Genomic DNA, 14,981 nt, shown 5'->3' on the forward strand with positions numbered 1-14,981 from the left:
GGTGTTGTTTTTTTTTCTCCAGGTGGGGAAGTTGCCCTCCACCAAGCAAGGTCAGAAGCCAGGTCACAAATGTTATGGGCTTCACAGAAGGCAGGTGCTCGCAGTTTGGATCTTTGGTCCTATCCCTGGGGCACCCATAGGTCTGGAGAGAGGGAGAGGGGCAATGTGCATCTTCTCCCTGTCTACATGCCTCCGAGGCTAATTTGATCTTCCCCCCCCCGCCGTGCCACCTCAAAACAAACCTACATCTTTGCAATGTGCCCCACAGATTAGCAAGGGGAGAAGACTGCGGGAGCGTCTGGCTTCTGGGAAATGACACCGGCTAATAGCACGACACAGGGCGCTCGCAGGCTTGGAGCCAATCCTTTGGCAGGAGTCTGTAGGTCTGAAATCAATACCCCCTCCACTGCCCCTGCCCCCCTGCTGCTGCTCATCCCCTCCAGGGATGAGCTTTCCCAGGGTCCCAGCCCAGCTGGGAAAAGATCTGCCTCATCCGGATGCCCCCCATGGCAAAACGGTCTCTAAAAGTAAACGCGCTGAAAAACGGAATGAAAACTTTTTCCAAGCCAAGGTCAGTTTGCGTTTGCAAACCGGGCTGCTTTAGAAAACTAATACATTTCACACTTCCCTGCTGGTACCCTCAGGGGAAAAATATCACAGCTCTGAAGCCCTGTTCCTACAGAAACAGTTAGTGTGTGCTTGCGGAGCCCATTGTAGTTTGTATTCATTTGACCAGGGAGTACATAAGACTCTCCTTAACATCTCTTTGATGTCACCTGCAACCTCCGTTGCAAGAGGCAACTTCCCCTTTCCAGCAGCAGCTGCATTTCACATCACGGTAAAGATGACAAAAGGAGATTCCTCTGCCACTCAATGCTAACCACCCCGTGATTAAATTCATCCTTACTTCAGCTTCATTGTGCCACTGGAGCAGAGTCAAGGATTAATTTATCCCACATAGTTTATGAGGTCCTCAAGAGCTTATGACAGAAGAAAAATATGCTACGTGACAGTGGTACACCCAAAGAGCTATTCGAAAGTTCTGGTTTTGACCTGAACAGGCTCTAGAAGGAAAGTGGTGGTATTTAAAGAGATGTATAACACAGCCATGTCTAACTCATTGTTAAACATCATGCCTGCGCAATGCGACGTCAGCTCTGAGATAGCATTTCATACCCATCAGAGTATGAACGTTCAACGCTCTCGTTGAAGCGTGGGAATGACTGCTCCCCGTTTTGAGCCAAGGAGCTACCGAATGCTGAGGGATCCCCAGGCTGTTTCCGGCAGGGCTGGGAACTGTCTGTAATCAGGTATTTATTTGATGCAGTCTCTGATGCTCATTTTTGGTCCCCCGGGGCTGCAGGAACCAAACAAGAGCATTTATCTTCTCTTCCAGGCTCTCTCCTCCAGTTGGCACCTTAACCTTTCTCTGTTATTTTTTCTAAGGGGCATCCTGTAAATGCCTTCTCACTCTGCTTAGCAACCTGCTCGCTCCTTTTCTGCCAGCCACCTCGAGCCAAGCACACACACGCAGAGCACTCTGCCTGCACCAGCGCACGGGTTTCTCCTCTGGCCTCCAGTCCCAAGGCCAGGCTCTTCTTACGTGGTTTAATTCTGATCAGCCTTACACGGTCTTCTGATCAGTCTTGCAACTCCAGCTATTTTCATTACAAAAAACTTAATTACCGCCTCCATCTCTCCTGAATAAAGAATGACCAGCCCACCTATATGGCACACAGCTGGGACTGGGTCCCAAACCTATTAAACCCACAGTGGGAGGGTGACGCACACTTAGATTCACCCCAAATGGGATTTCTTTTGTTAAAGATTTGAAAAGTTATAAAAATCCAATTATTTTTATAGTGTGTTTCTGATAGGACATTTTGACGACTCAGACTGATTTTAGTCCTATCCAAAGCTTCTCAGAGCTCCTGCGCCACTCTGTGTCATGCCAGCTGGCCAGGACACCTCTCTGCGCAAGCCCACCCTTCTGCTGGGTGATATCTACCTGGAGCTCCAGTCTTTTTGTTGGAGAGGAACCTCATTGCCCTCACACCTGCCCCAGCCTTTGCTATCATAATCATATTCTCAGTTTTGGAGGTTTCCACTGTGAAATCCTGTCCAAAACCCCTGTCACCTCTTTGGGTGATCCATAGGGATAACTTCGAAGGCAGACCTGAGCCCAGCAACACCCTGAACAGAAATTAACTTTTTGAGACAGCACCGGACAGTCCTTCTGCCACAGTTTATCCATCTTAGGATTTCTAGTTTTCCTTCTTCCAGGGTTGTGGAAGAAAAAGCAGTCTTGGATTTTAAACGTTTCATAATTTAAATGAGCTCCCTATAGAAAATGAAGTAAAATCTTCTACCTATGGAATTATTTTAGCAAAACTATTAGCTTTTAGAATCCCTGGAGACCTCAGAGGGAATTCAGAGATCGGTGATGGCTGGGAGAGCCTTGGGGGTCTTTGCTGCCAGTTGGTGAAGGGATCAGTGGTACTTCCATGGGACAAAAGCAGCGTTTGGGAAAGCACCATGCCAGCGGGAGGCTTGAGAGTGGCATGGGAAGAAGGAAGGTGGGAATGGAGATTGGAGATCTTGGAGGCTTTGGGGGACTTGAGAGCAGACAAGGACTGATTGGTGCCTCTCCACTGGTATTATAGGTCCCCCCTGAAGAGAAGTAGGAGAGGAGGGCAGAAGATGATGGTGGTGAACAGGGCTGTCCCTGCTGCCTTACAACCCTTTCCTGTCCCTTGAAGCCCATAGAGGACTGTCCAGGCAAGAAGCAAGCGAAGAACAAGACCACTCACTCACCTCAGACTCTTCTCATATGCCCAAAACAAGCATAAAGCAAGAACTTCCCTAGGAAAAAGTAGTTCAGTGTTCGTGGTCAGTCATGCTCTCCATTTTAGGTGTTCTTCAAAACTTCAGCAAAGCTTCCGACAGGGTGATTCTGGGTGACTAAAGCCATAAGCTTTGTGACATGACATCCTTGTGTAGTGTTGGTGGTGCTGGGGCTGCCATTGCCTACAGCATCTCACCATGTTTGCAACAACTGGACATACCCGTTGGGAGGGGACCGTGAATGCTCAAATCACCTAAGGGAAGTGCTTTGAGAAACGCATTGTTTTAGGAGGGTCAGGTGTTTTTTGCTCCTATCTGCAGGTGAAAAAAATGGAAAAGATCTTCACTAGCATGACTTTACTCAATCTGATATTCAGAGCTGGAGAGAAGCCCAAGGGAGTAACGGGGCCCTTTGCTGCCCAGTGTGTGGGAGCTTGCAAGAGCTGCCTGCCCAGCAGCGCCTCAGCAGCACTTTGGGCACCAACCTGGCAGGAGAGTTGGTTGGGAAACGTGTGGGTTCCAGAGAAGAGCTGGTTCCCCTTTGCTTCAAAGAGGATGAGGTCCTCAAAGTTCCCAGATCTCCTTTTTTTAAAATTTATTTTTATTATTTTTTTCCCCAAGAGAAGCTTGTACTCCATTGTCAGGGCTCCGATGTGAGCTCTGCCTGGCTCTCCTTCATGGGGCAGTGGACAGAGAGAGGTCTTTGCAGTACTGCAAAGCAGCACACGGCCCCAGGTGAACACTGCTGATGTGACAGCTGGCTTGGAGCTGCAATCGCCTGGTGGCAGCGCCTCAGGGTAGAACCAGACTAAACTTCCTACGTGGCAGGAGACACCTCTGCCTACGTGCTCCAGGACTTGGGCAACGTGCTGCCCTCAGGCACCAAACAGCAAATGCAGCAAGTGGGGTTATGGCATGTTGCTGCTGTAGTGGTTCAAGTTTATTCTGCATTTCCTTTCTGACATCAGAAGTCTCTTTAATACACTTTCAGAGCTTGTATATGACAATTTGCTTCTTAGGAAAAATTCCCCGTAGGAACCCACTTGTTCCCAAAAGTCATGATGGGGGACTATGGTTTGTTTAGGAGGTGTCCCTCTCTCCCTGAGCACTCTTCACCTAGCAGAAGTGCTGCATAAGTAATCACAAAAAAAGCCTACCACTTCGTGGGAAGTCAGATCTGGGAAGAATATCACTCCCTACTTACTTTGGCACAAGTCTTTAACATCAGGCTCGGTGCTCAAACCAGGACACATCCACTTAGAACCAGTCTGTCTCCATAGATGGTGTTGGTGTGCCCTGACCTCCGTGCCTCCAGGGATGCTCCATGCCAACACGTGCCTCGTATATATTGGGATATGCTCCGTAAAGACAATAGATTTAGTCCTCGGTGACACTGTGTAAATAAAACAGATTTTAACATCTGGTCTTCTGTCTTTAAAACACAATGGCACTTCATAAATAATATAGCATTATAGCTCCCAGAAGGCATTTACAAGTACTTTATTAGGTGTCACGTCAGTGCTCCATTTTGCAGCAACTGCCCAGAACTAGACGTCCTATAATTCAGTTACACTCTAAGTAGCCTCTAATGAGGCATATTATTATAAAGAGCCAATGCTGTACTGCTACACTGCAGTAAATCTGGAGTAATTCCAGTGAAATCAGTGCTAGAGCATGGATTTGCCCCTATGAAATGAAAAGCAAAGTCTATCTCAAAAAAGAAAAAAGTTTCGAAGAATTATTGTGAGCCTTTGAGGAGACATTTGTGGAAACCTCCTAATTCTTATTTTCTGCCCTTCCCTATTCTCTTTTCCACTCTGTTCTCATCTGTCACTCATATATTGAGTATCCTGATGATTAATGCTCCTATTTTGTGGGTTTGCATAGTGCCTCCTGAGTACTTAACAGGTCTTAGAGAGTTCAGTTCAGTAAGCTCTCAGATAGTTTGGCAGTCCCTAATGGCTTAATAATGTGAAATCATAAACTGGACTGCAACTCATTCCTCTTTCCCATCTACCCTTTTATCAGGGACTGCTGCGTGTGATCTGGAATACAGAACGTGTGCTGATGTGTGCTGAGTGGGATTTTCCTTTAGCAAGCACAAGCCTGACCTCCAGGTCCAGATATAACCAGGGATTTGGGGGAGATGGATTTTCTGGAGGTAATAACGCTTCCTTTGCTATAGGATGAAGTAGATCATAAAGCAGCTTTTTTTTTTTTTTTTCTCACTCACCTCTTTCCTGAGATTGCTTACTCAAATATGCTCTTGTAGCAAAGCTGAAATTGCTATATGCTCTCACAGTATATAAATTGGGATTCAACATGGCTGCATGATGTAATCTAAAAATGACCTCACCCTCCTCAAAATCAGTCTTATTCATCCAGTTTCCAGCTGATAGATTTATTCTTAGCCCAGAATGACATTATCTCCCATAGTAGACTAAGAGGCTTGTTTCTGATCTCTGCTGATTAATGGAAAGTGGGTTTCCAGAGACAAACCCTGGTGTGTGTGTAAGGATAGGTCACTCTGTGGGCATGTGCATGTATACGTGTGCGTGTGCTTGCTGACAGCACGCCCATCCTGCTAGTAAGTCACAATCGAATTTACTGTTTCCTTTGGATCCGAACAACGTCATTACCTCCCGCTAATGTGGTTAGGAGGGAGCAGGAGATGCTCTGGGATGTCGGCTGGTGGTAGTGAAGCCAGCACCGGTGCACGTGTGCGAACCGTGGGCTCTGGGGACGATTGCTACTTGCAAGGCAGAGGGATGCTATATCCTGATCATGGGATTGGAGGAATGGTCAAATTGGATCACTGAAGCATAAAATGTCTCAAGCTGAGACTGCTTTTAGCAGCAGTAGTCAGCAGCAGGACGCCCACCTAAATTTACCTTTGTGTTGCAGTTTTCACAGTTTAAGACAAGTCAACCTTGATTCAGCAAAATACACGTGAAAACTTGAACTGGACTTCCCTGGTGCTGCCCATGGGCTGGTGGCGGGCAGATGCCTCCATGGACCCCCCAGAGATGGTCAGCACTGTGCAAGTCCGCACCCAGCTGGGCTTGCGGCTCTTCTGCTCTTCCATGCTGGAACGCCAACTGACAGCAAAGCTGGACAAAAGGGTTGAGGTGGAAGAGCTGTGTGTCTCTGAGGCGCTCGGGGAACAGCACAGAGTAAAGACTTTTCTTTACTATTAGGCAGTAAAATATTAAGTGGACTGGAAGCCAGCTACCCTCTCTCCTAGGGGAGCACCGTAATCATGAAGCTATAAAATCACACTTCTCTCTTCTTCCCAGCCCAATTATCATTTAGTTCTTTCAGAGACCAGCATAATGTCAACGTCAGGGCATGAAGCACACATCGCCGCTTCAGCACCCTCTATGATTTTGTGGCCATGGTGCCCTGAAAATGGGTTCAACTCCCATTGTTGGAGACAGAATCGTATTTTAGTCTTCCACAAATGAACCAGCTTCCTCAGCGGTGGACCTACAGGAGAAGAGCAGGGAAGTGTTTAATTTTGCAGAGGGCAAAACCTGGTCTTGCAAGAGCGCTCAGAGCACATTTGCAGCCCAGACCCCACCAGGGAGCTCCTACTTTGTGCAGTGTGATAGCTTGAGGAATGAGCTTGATGCTGGGATACTTGGTCCTCCAAAGACTGGGGCATGTTGGGGAGTGCTATTGGCAAACCTTTAAGTACCTGGAAATGCCAATGTAAAAAGACATTAGCAGCTCTGAACTTCAAGGGCCTCCTGAGCCTTGCCTCTGCAGACCAAGAGTTTTTCACCTTGGAGCCCCAAGCAGCGTTTAGGCAATTGGGACCCCTGTATGGAGGTAGGGCTGTGCACTTCCAGCTGCGAAACAGGTGTGAGGAGGTGAAAAATGCTTCGAGCATGAAGTGCTTGGGCATTGCAGCAGTAGGAGCTACCAAATAATGTAGACAAGCAGAAATGGAAAAGAAAAAGTGTTTATGCTGTGTTCCAGTGGCAGAGAAAGAATAAGAAATGTTACATCACAGAATCACAGAATGGTTCGGGTTGGAAGGGACCTTAAAGATCATCTAGTTCCAATCCCCCTACCATGGGCAGGGACATCTCCCACTAGACCAGGCTGCTCAAAGCCCCATCCAGCCTGGCCTTGAACAGCTCCAGGGATGGGGCATCCACAGCTTCTCTGGGCAACCTGTTCCAGTGTCTCACCACCCTCACAGTAAAGAATTTCTTCCTAATAGCTAATCTAGATAGATAGATCTCTCTCACTCTCTCTGTATATATATATTTGTATATACAGGGTCCTAGTTCCCTACTCTGGGTATAAAAACAGACTCCTTTCCCTTTGGTGCAAAGATGCACTCAATTTCCACTTATTCTACAGAAGAGTTTCCTACACTTGCTTTTTAAAACCACCACCATGTTTTCACACAGATCTTTGTTATGCAGAATCTTTACTCTTTGCATAAAATACCTTTTTTTCCTCAGATCGCTTGTACAAGGTCTATTTGCTACGCATCTCCTCTTGCTTGGCACAGTGAGTCTCTGTTCACACAATGCAGAATGAAGCCACTAATTAAATATGTGATTTTTATTAGGCTCTAGACAGGCTATACTTACAAGACTGTGCAGTAAATGACTTGTTTGTACTATTCTTTAACTTATCTCCTGCCCCTCTCCAACTGCTTCGAGTGCAAACAAGTCTACGCTCGCAAGGTATGACGGCCAATTCTCTCCGGATTCATGCTTTTGTACACAGATCCAAATTCATAAGTAAGGAAGCCTGGAAAAGTAATTACTTGGCTGCTTGTGACTCATTTGGTTAGCCTGAAGTAGCTCCGAGGCTGGAAAGGGCCCTCTGTGCTCATGCTGAGCTGTTTGCTGACTTTGCAAGGAGTTCATTGAAGTGAACGGTGCGTACCCGCTCCCGGACTCACACGGGCAGAAAAGAAATTGGGGTGAAAACGTGCTGAAGAGCACAGCCTTATGCAGGTCTTCATCACAGAGCTGAGGTGCTCAGTTCCCCTCTTTCCCTTAAGCAGGTGGGCAGATTCGTGGCAAATGTCTGGTTAATAATGAACCATATTCTTCTGCTGGCCCCGCTCGTGTGTGTGAAACGGCCCGGCTGGATCCAGCCACCATCCCCAACAGCTCTGCGCTGCACGGAGCCGAGCAGTACCGGGGGGCACCCAAGGTTTTACCTCCCCAGAAAACAAATGGGTTATGGTGATACCTCAGGGTGGGGGTGGGGTGGGGGGGGTCTGCGCAGCAGGTGAAAAATGGGTGGAAGCAGGCAAAGAAAAACAGCACTTTGCAGTCACTCTTTCCGTGACTGAACAGATTAAAAGCAAACACGCAAGAAGATGCGGCATCCCAAATCCCAGCATAAGATTCTTTTGGTGTTTTTTTTGCAAAAAAACCATACAGCCTCACAAAGATAAGAAAGATGATGTTTGTGGGAAAAAAAAGCAGCTCAACTTCTGTTTCTCTGACAAACGCTCTTTTATAGTGCGGATGTGTGCTATTTTCTTATGGCTTTTAAATTGGTTCCTTGATTTGTTTCTTTATCTGCTCCCTGAGACTTTCCTGATTAGTTGAGATTTTTGCACTCACTAGTTGATTAAATAATGAATACATTTGTTTGATTTGCAGTTGCTTACTTAATTAAAATTTCTTTTCAGTGCCCCAATTTTCATTATGATTTCAATTTTGCATTTAATCACTGTGTTGTTCTTTGCTGCCACCTCTCTTAATAGAGGTCTACTCTCCTGTCAGCCTTATTGCAAAACTTGGCTCCGAGCGGCACATGGGCGCGCAGTAGAGAGAAACCTCTGTTTGTGCAGTTGGTTTAGACAGGGACTAGAATCCTGGGTGGCCGGGGGTGGGGAGGATGGGAGGAGGTTGAGATTGCAGGAATATCCAAAGAGTATAGGTGTGTTTTAGGCCAGAAAAATGAAGGTAAACTATTCTAACATTGTCTGGTCAAGGAGCACCACGTTCAGATTTTATATTTGACGGTCTGTAGGTCAAGTATAAAGACAGGGTTCTTTGTCCCATGGCACAGAGAGAATCACCATCAGTACCAGTAGGGGGTTTGTAGCCACGGGACAATATTCTGTCCCTGAGTCAGAAGTGTGGCATTGGTGTTTCAAGAAAAAGGCGACTGTCCTCCCATGTGCAGCAAGCTCAGCAGGTTGGGTTTTTTTTTTGTTGCCAGGCAAGGCAGAAACACTGCATGGCAAACCCATCCCCAGGCACACGATAATACTCTTACGATGGGCGTTCTTGGAGAGTAAATTATTTATGATATATTTTGCCATTTGCACAAGTATTACAGTAAGAGTCGTCAAAATATCCATCTGGAAACACTGATCCCCAGATCGGAGGTGAAGAGGGTGCAACACGGAGGGGTTTGAGGAGACAGGCACTGAGGACAACTGATACTTTGGGAAGCTGGGAGGAGGGAATGACCAGGGTTAACGGCTTAAATCCTTATCCATCCAGGAAATCCCTTTAACTCCGCTGAAGTGAGTATATGTCAGCTTAGAAATCACAAGAACATCTGGTTTATGTATTTGCAGAAGTAAGTTTTTTTAAGGACTCCTTTTTTTTCTGTGCTTCCATGTCTGCAGCTTTTAATTCAGGAAGAAATACAAAAGCATCCTTTAAAGCTGTCCACAAATAACAATGATTCTTCTGGAGTTACGAATTATTTTTGTTCACACCAAAAGCAGTAGGAACAGATCTTGTGATCTTGACAACTGTTCGTGATAAGGCTACGGCAAACGTGCCTTTTCATAGAAATTAGAAATCAGCTATTCATAAAAAAAACAGAGCCGAAAGAAACCTCTAAAATTCATCTTTTCCATGCATAGGGCTTCTGGGAGCCAGAATCAGAGCAAAAGCTTCTCTTCCCCTAAAAGCTGTCTTGTTTTTAGAGAAAGAGAAAGAATAAATGAGGGAAAGGAAGGATCTCATCCATCATCTGTTTGAGAAGTGTCCTGACTCCGAAGCAACCCCATGAAGAAGTTTTCAGAAGGTATGTACTGCAATGTAGACCTTTAAAATAAATATATGATATCAGGAGCATTAATCTAATGCAAACAGTTATGCTTCCTCATTCTGGATATTTCAATAGCTCTCCTGCTCAAGGAGCAGCAGCCCAAAGCTGCTCTGGTCTGTGGTTTGGATCTATCCTAGTCCCTGGTTGCAATGACTGTAAAAGTGGGTTACACCTGTTTAAACCTCTTACGCCACTGAAAACATCCATTTCTGATCTAGTCACCTGCTTTTTTTCATAGACCGTGGTGTTTGGAAGTCGGAAGAATCCGTGGTACCGGAGGCGCAATTCACCTTGTCCTCTAAAGCAGGTCAGGTGAGCCGTGCCCTCGAAGTGCCTGTTTCTCTGCGCTGACTGTAAGGGAAGCTGTGCCAGCTGCGGTGCAGCAGCCCGCACGGCAAATGTCTGAAGTTGGAAGGGTATTAATCTCGCACATCATGAGCCTCTGTATTTTTTCTGCTATCTGTATTGACAGACTCAGGTCTTATCGCTAGGAGAAAGATCTATGTGTGCAGCGTGGAAGGTGGGAGCGATGACCAGCCGCACAACCTGAACAAGAGGTTATCTCTTGTCTCCGTCAGTCTTTTCAGGTGGGATTTCCTTTAATATTATTTCTTGCGAAGTTAGGTGCTAAAAGGTCCATTTACAGTCTCTGGTGAGAGGCAGGTGCCTCACAAAGGACAATTCATCCCCTCTTTAATTAGATATCTCAGATAAGTGGGGTGAAACAGACTCAAGAGGAATTTATCCCTGCCCACCAACTATTTATTAGGTTCAATTAATAATGTAGTTTGAAAGTTTAGCCTTTGCTGAGCAGTAACAATGGCAGCAGGCTTGCTGTGAAAGAGCGGTTGGCATCTAAAGCTCTGAGTTAAGTTGCTGGTAGGCACTTTGTTAAAATTGCCTCCATAAATCTGAGTGCTAAAATGTAAGGAGAGAAAAATCAATCTGATGCAAGATTTGATTGTTTTTTTAATTCTCTCACCATTCAGGAACCTTCCCATTGTAATGTGTAGCAGCTCATACTGGTTTAACTTGTGGAATAACCATCCCTAAAAACATAAATCCCATTTTGCTAATAAAAGACTCGTCCCACCGTAAGGCCTATAGAGCAGTTGAGCATCTCTTGATGACAGCGTCCCTGGAGAAGACTTTTTTGACTCTGTGTTTATCACAATCCAAAGCACCGTCAGCCTTAACGCCTCAAATTTAATTATCTCTTCTTCACGCAGTTCATAATTCAGATGGCTTTGTTGTAAATCAACCACAACATAATAACCTAAGTCACTTTTAAGCACTCACTGGACAAGTGTATGTTCCGTGCTTCAATAAGTATTGATAGCAGTTTCAAGTTAGAGAACAAAGATTCAATTATATCTAGGACTAGCGAGGTCTCAAGGATTTCTGATCAGTGCATGCATTACGGAGCGAGTGCTGGAGAAAGTAAGAAATAAATCATTTATGTGAAAAGGGGATGCTGTCATTCTCTAGTCCGACAACTGAAAACAAAATGCAAAAAGCAGTGGGGGTGTCTCATTTGGAAGGCAGCTGGAGATTTTGGTAGGGCAGCACCCCGGTCCTGTACGGAAGGAGTGTAGTCCTAACCCTGCTGAATATCCGGATGCACAACCCATCACCCAACTGTTTGAGTCAAGCTGGAATCAGTGGAAATATTTGCTGAATAAGGTGATCTCCAACAAATGCATGACCGATGTAATTTGGACCTTTGGTAATATCGACTGGCCCAAAACTTGCTGGCTAAAGCCTGGGCTGTTCCTTGCACCACATCGGCAGCGCAGGGTCCTGCTGCTCCACCTTGAAGACCAGGGCTGGGAGGAAGCTGATGGTTTTGGGTGATGGTTTCTGAGGGGGTGGACCGAGAAACTGAAGTATGAGAGAGAGACGCGTTGTTACAGAGACCCACAGGCTGAAAGAAGGAGAAATATAGAGGGAAAGCCCAAATGCTGTGAAGGAAAGAAGGAACAGCTTTTGGCAGGAACAGACATCTAGAAAGTGCTTGAAAATTATGTGTGACTGAGCATCGCAATCCTTTAAATAGACATTTTGGCTTATGTTTACCCACGGTGGTTAACAAGAAAGGAAATGGAGACTAGCACTCTAATGAGCTTTTGTTCCCTGAGGCACACGTTGCCTTTTCTCAGGTAACAGCACCCTTTCTAGCACTAATGATTTTCTTCAGTGTACCAAGGCAGATTTTTTTTTACCGTTTACCCTCCACCTATGCACGACAGATGGTGCGACGTGCGGTTTTGGGAGCTAGTCTGGGGTGCATGAACTGATATGCATTAGGCTCACAAATTCAATTGTGTCTTACCTGTCTGCCCGAGGAATCCATCTACTAGAAGAAGTGAAGGGCCAGAGAAAGGCAGCAGCTTATGTTTGTTTATTGTGTTTTTCTTTGCAAAAGAAATAGTTTTTTCCTTTCTGCCAGAACTTTAAATCACATTTCAACAGAATATGTCAAGGGCTTAAGGTCATCCTCTTATGAAAGCACAGGCAGAGGGTCTGGGAAGCTTCAAGCTCAAATAAGGGTTTCTGGTCTAGATAAATTCAGGGAATGTGGTAAGATGCTTTGCTTTTATGGATTTAGGCCCAAAGCCTGCAAGCTCTGAAGTACTTTACTCACACGAGTAGATCAGCTGAAGCCTGCGCATCCATTTCCGGGAGACAGGCTAGGCATGTGCATAAATAACAATAAATCAGGTTGAAATCAATGCTTTCTAACCTCTTCAGGGGGCTACACCTGCTCGTTCAGTTACGATAACAACAATTCCTGTTGGTGCCCATCTTCCCCCAGTTCTGCCTCTGCTGGAGGATACATGGCTGAGGCCTGGGGCGATCTATTGACCCACGCACGACCCACAGCTCGGCGAGACTGACTAAAGCAGCGATGTGGGACTCAGCGTCATATAACCATTGAAAAGGACAAATATGGTAAAATAGAGTACTAATTGCAGGAACATTGCTAGTGCACATCCTTTGGCTTCAAAGGTGTAATATTCCCCCCCCCCCCCGATTATACAGGTCTGTATTGACAACAAGGTCACACTGTGCCCATGGCAAAACTCTGCTCCTGGGCAATTCTTGCTTTCCTTTTGTTGAATTAGAAGAAGAGTGGGTAGAGAGAGAGTTAAGACATGGTGGGTCCCCAAAGAACAGACTGGGATAACTTGAGTCATCCCCCACACTTGATACAGGGTTGAGCCAGACTATTTTGCCAAAGCAAAGAGCCAGACAAGGACAGCCTGACCTCTTCTTCTGCCAGCACAATATTGCACTAATTTTTGGACTGGGAGAAGAGGAGCTGCATTATTGCAGTATACCCTTGCAATAATACTGCAAACGAGCTTTCAGAGATCAGACCTAGAACATCTGTTGACCAGCTCACAAATTAGCTTGCAGGACAAATGACCCTTGTAAGCAAAAGTGTTAAAAACATCTCTGGCGCAGCGGTCTGGGTGGAGGAAGGCTCATAAATTGATGTACATACAGTGAAAAGTTATCATTACTGACTGTTTTCAATGAGCAATGAGATCTGGCAAGGGAAAACATGTCAGCAATGTAGTTTTATTTGTCTATTTAAGACATAACTCTCAGTTTTTTGGCCCCGTTCACCCCTTCCTAGCTGTCCAAACTTATGGCCTGTGGTGAAACTTGAGACAGCTCTAACTCAGATATTCATATGCTCCTTCCTTCTCCCTTCAGATGGGTCCTTGCAATGTGTCATCTAGACCAGCATCAGCAGCTCTTGTCCTGTAAGTGTTTAACACCAGCAAAGGCTGGTTTGAAAGCGTGCATGAAGAGTTCTCCTGTAGAAGGAAGAGTGTTAAATGGGAGTGCAATGGAAAAATAAAAGTTAAAAATTCCTGAACCAAAACCTTGCAATCTCAAGTTGCACCATTTCTAAGGTCACTTTTTTACTTTGACCCAATGTAGAGGTAGTGATCAAAGTCTGGGATGTTCTTTGCTGAGGAGCAAAAGAAATAAGCTTGTTCCTCCTGCTCCCTCTCCTCTCCACCTTCCAAGAGGTTTCTCAGCATGTTCTACCCAAAGACTCATTCCTCTATGGAGTGCAGGGCTGTAAGCAAGAGGACAGTGAAGGAAAAATTGTGGTAAGGATTATTTAAGGGAAAAATTACAAAAATATGAGAATATCATTGCTCTAGATGGAATTTATAAATTAAATTGCCTGGTTAACTTTCACTGACAGCTAAACAAAAAAGTAGATTTCTTCTTCTCCCAGTCATCCCCAGCCCAGGGCAGCACAGACACCATTCCAAAGTTACCATTATTTCCAGTTTTCAAAAGCTGAGTTTTCCAGCATTTTGTAAAAAAAAGAAATGTCAGCTAAATGAAAACTTCCTGTGGAGAGTTTTGGCCAAAAGCCAGAGGGGAATTACGAGTTCATCCATTCAAATCCTTCTATGCCAGAGGCACCAGCATATGGGATGTGGACCAAGCCCTGGCTTTAATGAGGACATTAAACAGACCTGAAGATACGGAAGTGTGACCTCATTTAAAGCAGGTTGCCGTGACACCAGTTCCACTGGTGATTAACGGGGTTCCTGGTGACTCAAACCCATGATGATGTCGAGGTCCACTCATGTCCAACACAGTTATCACAAATGTGACACAAGGGCAGAGTTTAGTCCACAATTTCATGGGAAAAGGGCTGAGTACAAGGTGTAATGTATTAGTCACTACAGTGTAAAGAACTGAGATTGTGTGGAACAGAAATTTATCAAAAGATATAGAAGCACATCAGTGATGTCCAGATGATTTCTTTCTCCCTGACCTTCTGAGGGAGCCTCGTGCCCTGCTGTAGAGACCAGACCACATACGTTAATTCTTTTTCGATCAACACCTGTATTGAGGTCATTCTGCACACAACATTTCTTAAATTTCCTTCTCAATTCTGTGCAAAAATGAATGGAAAGATTTGGTACACCTTGAAGCTTTGAACAGGAGTGAACTTGCATTTGAACCATTCCTTTCTCGATGCTGGTGTAGGACACAGCATGACCCCAAATCCTGATCCTTTTATCTGATCGCAGTGAAGAAGGTGACCC

The sequence above is a fragment of the Rissa tridactyla genome, chromosome 2 (assembly GCF_028500815.1).
Source record: "Rissa tridactyla isolate bRisTri1 chromosome 2, bRisTri1.patW.cur.20221130, whole genome shotgun sequence".
Taxonomy (NCBI): Eukaryota; Metazoa; Chordata; class Aves; order Charadriiformes; family Laridae; genus Rissa; species Rissa tridactyla.